The sequence below is a fragment of the Carlito syrichta genome, unplaced genomic scaffold, assembly GCF_000164805.1.
Source record: "Carlito syrichta isolate Samal-C Ts95f unplaced genomic scaffold, Tarsius_syrichta-2.0.1 Scaffold83815, whole genome shotgun sequence".
Taxonomy (NCBI): Eukaryota; Metazoa; Chordata; class Mammalia; order Primates; family Tarsiidae; genus Carlito; species Carlito syrichta.
The window spans coordinates 416175-424166 of NW_007027911.1; the positions used below are offsets into that span (position 1 = coordinate 416175).

General features: G+C 54.8%; 1 protein-coding gene across 1 annotated transcript in view; it reads left to right on the top strand.

Moving 5' to 3' along the window:
• Positions 1-7992, top strand: part of LOC103258547 (regulator of G protein signaling 6) — a 145853-nt gene that overhangs the window by 134345 nt on the left and 3516 nt on the right. The gene's annotated exons all lie outside the window — the stretch shown is intronic.

A 7992-nucleotide genomic window follows, 5' to 3' on the forward strand; every position in this document is an offset into this window, starting at 1 on the left:
TGGGGTGGGTGTGGCCTCAGGGTTTTGTTCCTCTGACCACACGCATTGTCACAGCAGGACTAGCTGCCTGGATTTGCTTCCTGTGGAAACATTTCATGAGACCCCGTGTCAGCACGGACCCAGCTTTGCACTGCGTTTTGCTGAGCCGTTGGGCTTTTCTGAAAATTTGGGCCGAGACCAAGTCTTCCGTAAAGGTCTGTGGCTGTACCCTCAGCTCCTGACTGTGCTGCCCCAGTTTCACAGATTAGCCTGAGAGGGGAGGGGAAATGGGCCATGTTTTTTTTAAGGACTCAGCTCTTTATGCTGGGAACAGAATTCTGTGTTCACGGCCGAGGATCGTCCAGGGACCTCACAGACACCTGCTGGTCTTGTGGTTCTCAGGCAAGGCCTTGGCCCCTTGAACCTCAGTTTCTTCACCTGTAAAATGGGTGATGTTTCTACAGCCTGATAAGGGTTTTGTTGAAATCAGATGGGCTAATAGTCCCAGAAATTCTTTTAAAAACTTAAAAGTGCTGCATATGTGTGTGAACTCACATAAATTAATGGCTTCAGAATTCTCTGGGGTCTCATGATCCCAAGCTAGATCCAAAAGAAATTCTCTTAAGAAAATATCTGCCTTAGAAGGGGAAAATGCTGGAAAAGGATGTAAGAAGCGAAGCTGGGGGTCCCTGAGTGTCATCCTAAGGAACTGAACGTTCCCATGCTGAAGATAGCAGCCTTGATCTGGGGAGGGCAAGCCTTACAGTCATGACAGGATAGCCAGGCAAGGAGGGGGCTCGAGTCCAGGACATGTGCTCTGAAGCTTTGCTGGTGTGTTTGCAGTAAGATGAGTAAGCCTCAGGGACTATCGAGAACCCAGAGCCTCCTCTGGGGGCATCTGCCTCTTTCCAGAGCCTTCACAGGGACTCACAGGCTCTAGAAGGGAGGCAAGAGCTGTCTGACTGGTTTAAGACACTCAGTGCATCCAAGGATGCTCCGAGGACAGTGTCCCTGGTCTGCTCCTTCATTTTCTATCTGCCCATCTACCCACCCTGTAAACATCATTCTCCATTTGCCTTAGAGACCTTGGCCCGAGGGGTTTGGCATTCCAGAAGGAAGGAATGGCAGCGGAAGTGGCAGGTTTGGCCAGCTTTGCACCATCAGGCTTGCCTCAGAGCTCTCCATTCTTTGGAAACATGACAGAACAGGTCTGAGCCCTCATGGAGATGGGGCTTGATAGGAGCTCTGTCCTTCAGAGCCGGTTACAGTCCCTGCGGTTCCCACCCAGCCTTCCCACCTGTCCCAGCTCCCGGCCTTCCTGAGCAGCAGTGACTGCCGAGACACCCTCCCACATGGTCCTTGGGATGCCTGACCTTTCAGACCTCCAGGTGTGAACGTTCTCTGATGAGAGAGGGAGTTTGGTCTTCTCCGCCTTTCGCAAGTCCCACAACAGCAAGGTCACGCTCTGTAGGTGGTTGTGTCTAAAACAGCATTTCCTTGACAACTTGGCCTAGAAAAAGAACATTCACCACCATGCCTGCCACAAAAGGCAAGGGGGGCAGTTTGTCCCTCAGCTTTCAACTTTTAAGAGCTTTGTAAACAGCTCTAGGGAGCCCCCTGGTCAGTCACCAGTGCATGCCTGTTAAATTGCATTGCTGCGACATGCCAATTCAGAAAGACTGGAATGCCCACTATAAGCTGGGTGTTCTAGGCTGTGGGATACACAGCGGCGGGTTCCTTCCCTTGGGTAGCCCTCATCTGACCACCAGCCACCTGACACCAGCCATCACTAACTTATGGAGTGACCAAAGGGCACCCTCAAGGCTGGAGGAAGGTCTGGTGATGGAAGAGCCAAGAAAGATACTGTGGAGTCTACACCGACCATGAGCGCACAAGAAGCCTCCACCCAGAAGTGGCTATCATTACCTGAACTAGATGTTTACAGCAGCTTGACTGAAGAATGCTAGTTTCTAACATTTGCTCTGTGCAAAAGCCAAAGCCTGGCAGAGCACAGTTTTGTTTGCCTGGATTACCGAGAAGCAGGAGCAGGAGTCTTCTCGCCAGGAAAGCTGCCACCTTTGCTCCTAGATGGGGGGCGTTGTGGCCAGGATCACAAGACTACCAGGTTCCGGGCATTGATCCTTCACTGGAGAGCATTTCCTGGTAGCTCCACCAGGCGTGTTTCAATAAAGAATGCCAGGGTGCTGCCCACCCCAGAAGCTGCTAGCTCCATCCTGGGGGTGGGTTTATTTTAGGGAGATGAGCAGAAGAGGAGGGACGTGTTGAGAGAAGACACATCAGTTGTGTGTGATCCAGCTGTGTTTATTCCCACGCAGACTAGTGTTCCTGGGAGAAGGTGTCAGAGTGTGCATGTCCAAATGCCCTTGTTGCCTCTTCTGGGTGTGGGCTCCTTGCTCCAAGCCCCGTGACCTCCTCAAAAAGGAAAAGGAAACACTTTTCTAACTCCTGTGGCATTTGTGTGGGTGGAAAACACTATGCCCAGCTGTTGTGAGGACTGAGCAGCATGGCGATGCAGTGCCCTTCAGCTAGGTAAAGTGAGTTTGTCAACATAGAGGCTTGGTGAGGTCAAGACAAATGACTGCTTACTCAGCACCCTTTAGTGACCTTGAGTGATGCCTTGCATGGAAACATGGGCCCCATGTCCTGCCCAGGAGGTCAAGGAGAAGCCAAGGGGGCTCTCGCTCAAGACCCCCGGGGTCTTCCCACCTTCAGTGTCTGTGGGCATCCATGTTGCCTCTTCTGTACTGAGATGCAGATGCTGATGTGTGGCCACTTCAAGTCCTTATCGTGTGTCCAAGGCCCTTGTTGAAGGAAAACGAACCCACCCAAGCCTTCAGCTGGCCATGCCTGGAGCTGATGGCTGCCACTGTAGGGCACTAGAAAGTCTTTCAAGAGGAGGACTCAGACACAGACACCTACCTGTAATGTCCCAAGGCCCAACAACCCCCAGTGCTTTATGGGGGGTGGGGGGGACCTTGTTTCTAAAGGATGGTCACAGCCTCCTTCAAGTATGGAAGAAGGCAAGTTTTTGTGGCCTCTATGGGGTAGGAGGCTAGAGTTTAGGCATGGCCCATGGTGTGAGAGGTCAGAAGCTGTGTTTGGCCTCCCAGAGCCTGGACATGACCTCCGTGGGGTGAGAGGCTGGAGCCCAGGTCACCTGGTACCCTGGCCATGGCTAACAGGGGTGATTATGAGTGGCTCCCAGAAGGGAATGGTGGGTGGAGGCTCCATCTGCTGCTAGGGTGACTCAGCCTTAGGATTTGGAGGGTCCTTCACTCCCGTGACCATGCATGGGGGACCCTGATTTGTCTCAGCCAGCAATACCGAGAGCCCTTAGAACTTCAAGTTAAGGACCACAAAGGCAGCAGCACGTCAAGTGAGAGGAGCATGAGCCTTGGAGCCACGCAGTCCAGGGTTGCAGTCTCGTCTCTGTGCTTGATTGGGTGAGCCCCTTAACCTACTGGAGTCTCAGTTTACTTATCTGTCAAATGGACTTAGGTAGACCTAGGCACTGCTTCAGAGTGACCAGCCCTAACATGCAGTCATGCAACTGGGCTCTGCTCCCAAGTCAGCTTTGCTTCCCCTTACCCTTTCTCCAGAGCCTTCCATCTCGTTCACACATCCTCCCCCCAGGGACAGTCACACAGGAAGTTACTGTTACTTGACACGTGCCATGGTTTTCTGGTGCTCCCACCTGTATTTCTACTTTGAATCGTATGATTGACAGGAACAGAAGGGGCTGGGACCTGAATCCCAGTCCCAGTTTTCCACCCACTCTTTTTCATCTCCCCACCAGCGACGTCATGTCTGCCCGTAGCCTTGGCTCCCCTCAGGGGGTCATGTGGGACCCAGAGTCTGGATGTTACTCGAGGAACTCAGGCATGGGGGCAGTGGCGAGGCACATGCACCTGCGCAAGGGGAACCCACAATAAGAGCCCTCAGCCAAGGGGGTCGGCCTCGCATCCCACCCAGGAGATGTCCTACTGCTCAGAGGGGCCCTGGCCATGTCAGAAGCCCTGGTAGAGGTGGACAAGGGTGTCTCCAGGTAGTTCACTGCCCAAGGCCCGTCCCCTGTCCACCCTCCCCACCTTCTGCGACAGTCCTTGTGCTTTGTCTAGAAGGAAGTTCCCAAATGAAGACACTCACAGTAACATACAGATTTGCAGCAGGGGTTGGAGGCAGCATGGTCTGCTCACTCCCTGGCTCCCACGTGGGCCTCTGCCCTGGTGGCTCCCACTGGTTTTGCTTCTGTCTTAGCTCCCCAACCCAGGAAGGGAGGGGCAAGTGGAGTGTCCCTTCAGGATGGTTTCCCTGCACAGCCTGGACCACTGCAGGGGCAACTCCTCCCACCATGGAGAGCTATGGCTAAGACACTCGCTTGGACCCAGGGCCCTGCAGTGCAGGTCTCTCACATGCAGAGAAAGGTCTCATCCTCCCTGAGCAAGAGCCTCTCCAGAGGGTCCCCAGGTGTGATCTCTGGTGGCTCTGCTTGTTCATAGAGAGAGAAAGGGAGGGCAGAGAGAAAGAGAGGAGAGGGGGAGAGGGAGAGGAAAAGGAAAGAGAGAGTGAAGGAGGAAAGGAGAGAGAGAGAAAAGGAGGGAGGGCAGAAAGGGGGGGAGAGAAGGAGGAGGGAGGGAAGGAGTGGGAGAGGGAGAGAGAGGGAGGAAGGCAGGAAGAAGGAAGGGAGGGAGAGAGGAAAGAAAGTAGGGCAAAAAAGAGTGGGAGAGAGGGAGGGGGAGAGAAAGGAGAAGAGGGAGGGAGAGAGGGAGAGAGAAAGAAGGAGGAAAGGAGAGAGGGAGGAAAGAAGGGAGGGACGAAGAGAGAGGAGGAGGAGATGGGAGGGAGGGGGAGAGAGAGAAGGAGGAGAAAGGGTGAAAGGGGTAGGGAGGGAGGGTAGAAGGAAAGGAGGGAAGGAGGACAGAAAAGAGAAAGAGAGGGAAAGGAGGGAGAGAGAGGGGAGAGGGAGAGAGAGAAGGAAGAAAGGAGAGAGGGAAGAAAGGAAGGAGGGAAGAAGAGAGAGAAAGAGAGGAGGGAGGGAGAGATGGAGGGGGAGAGGGAGAAGGAGAGAGGAGAGAGAAGGAGGAAAGAAGAGAGGGAGAAAAGGGAGGGCAGAAAAGAGGGGGGAGAGAGAGGAGGAGGGAGAGAGGGAAGGGCAGAGGGAGAGGAATAGAGAAGGGAGAAAGGGAGGGAGGGCAAAAGAGAGGGGGAGAAAGGAGAGAACTCCTTTTCTCTGACCCTAGCAATGTCCTCTGGGGCTGTGCTGGTCCCACCAGAACCGAGCTCTGCAGATTCTGGAGCCCATTTCCCTCAAGACCAGTTGTCTGCAGAGCGGGGTAAACAAACCAGAACCCTCATCAATCAGGGAGGTCACTGCCAAGAGCTTTGTGCACTTGCCGTCCCTGGCAGTGATAAACTCATTGCATTTGGGAAACGGCCAAAGACCCTGGGTCCAACCTCAATTTTCATTCCCAGAAAATCCCCACTCCCCAGCCCTGTCGACCGTCTTTGTGTTTCCTGGACGAAGCTGGCCAGGAGGAAGGAACACAGTCCACCAGGCACATCAAAGGCTGTCTTTCTCTGCCTGGGGGAGGAGGCATGGGGAAGGGGGTGGGTTACAGAGCCTGGGCTGTGGGAAAGAGGCCCAGGCCAGGGAGGCTGAAGCCAGGGCCCTGTAGAGGGATTGGAAGACCACAGACATCCCCGGGTATGTTTTCCTCAGCCCTGTGCCTAGATCTGCCATGATGGCTTTGGTGGCCATCCGCTGGAGGGAGGTCAGGGTGAGCAGTGGGGCCGGCCAGGTAAGACTACCTCCTGGCCACCTTCCAAGAGGCCATATTCATCCTCCCTGCTCTCTCCCACTCCCCCACACCTTCCTGGCTTTGTGTCTGACTTTGGCATGGACGTGGTGATGGCAAGCCACATGGCGCTACTGACCACGGGTCCCACAGGGTGGTCACCTGTGTGCTACACTCTCCTCCCACCTGGGCTTGTCTTTGTCACTGTTGATCAGACTGTGCAGCTGCGAGACCAGACCCCCACCCTCATCCCCACAGAATGGGGGACCCGTTTTCCTCTGTCCACCTGGATCTATCTACCTTGATGAGGCCACCGGTCTCACACACACACAGCACCTGGTGTCCATCTTCCTCCTTGTAGTGCCCAGCTCAGCCAGCCCAGTGCATCTCTGGGCAGTGCTCATCTTGCTGGATAGAGCAAGAGAGCCTGTTTGTCTCGCCAAGGCTGCAATCTCCATACCCAACACATATCTGGCACCTGCACGTGCTCAGTAAAGCTTTGCTGAATGATGCTGTGACAAGACCCTGAGAGTCCCTTGTCCTGCTCTGTTATGATTGACAGGTCCCTCTCTTAGTGGACCAGGTTCTCCCACCCACAGAGAGTCTATAGGAGTCAGCAGGGTTAGGTGGAACAAGCCCAGGTCAACAGGCAGTGTGAGGAGGGCTCCCTCAGGCCTGTGGGTGGCAGAGGTGTTGGCGATATGTGCTGGGACTCAGTCCTTGGAGACATCAGGATGAGACTCAAGGATGCATGGCTGGGAGGGGGCTTAGAGAGTCCAGGCATCAGGGTGGGCCTTTGGAGATGACCCCAGGCCCCTGGCTCTTGGGCCAGGCAGAAGAGATGCCTAACGCAGGAAGAAGCGTGAGTCATTTCACGCTGGGCTAGCATTTGTACTAGGATCTAAATGCTAGGACAATTTAAAGGGGCAAAAGGGAAGAGCCCCACAGTGGCCCTCAGTGTGGACCCTGAGTGTGAAAGACAGAGAAGCCATGATGCTGCACTCCTTGGGCTGAGTGGAGTCCTCATTCTCCATCTATGTGGAGATCAGGAGCTGATCCAAGGATAGACAAAAGAGGGGTGGAGCATGGGCCCACTGGATGCTTAGTCCACACAGCATCCAGGGACCAGGGTACACATACACCCAACTAGCGGGGTCTGCACGGGCATCCAGGGACCAGGACACACGTAAGCCCAGCTAGCAGGGTCCATTGGAACATCTGGGAGCCAGGGCACACATAAGTCCAGCTAGTGGGGTCCACACGGGCATCCTGTCATGCAAAAGTCATGCTCCTCCATCCCCCGAGTGCTGCAGCGCACTCAGACCTGGCCACTTGGCTCTCCCTTTCTTTTGTGCTGGGGAGGGAGAATCCTGGTGTCCTCCCACTAGGCACCTTTACAGTGTGCCCCCTGGCTGAGGGAAAGTCCTTACCTCCTCCCGCAGCCTCCCCAGGAGGAGCCCTGAAGGACACGTCCTAAGGGCCAGTCCTGCCTCTCAGCCAAGTGCGTTATCCATGCTGGCCACTCTGTCCCCCCAGCACCAGGGTCTTTGACTTCACAAGGAAGACAAATCCTGCACCAGGCCGGCCACTAACTAAGAGCTCCTCCCTCGCGAGGGCCAGCCTCCTCCTGACAGCTTCCAGGCACAGCCCGGTTTCCTTGTATAAATACCCCTTTGCTCACCAACAAGTTCTCTCTTTTAAGAACTAAGATTGTCCTCCCCCTGGTGAGGACAAGGCTGTGAGAGAGGCACCGCCAGGCCATGGGAATTAGCTGGAGGCCGGGGAGAAATACGAGCCCAAGGCCAGGATGCAGAGACTCCAGAAGGCCTGAAAAAGAGACTCACTAAGCCACTCAGCCTGAATGCCAACTGCAGCCTGGCCTGTCCACCCGCATGCCCGCAACCCAGTTGCCAAAAGGACTTCCAGAACAGGATAGCGGACTCAAATGCACGGGCTGACCAGGCATATCATTGCTGTGGGGGATTTTAGATACACGTTTTATTTTGAGATACTTGTTGACTCACAAGCAGTTGAAAGAAACAACATGGCGAGGTGCCAGTCCCTGAACTCCCCACACAACACCTCCCAAATCTGAACGAAGGTGGGAGACGGCAGCCACGCCCACGTCACAGCTGCGGTGCATGCTGTGGCCACATCCACGTCATGACTGCGATATCATGGCATGGATGTGGCCACA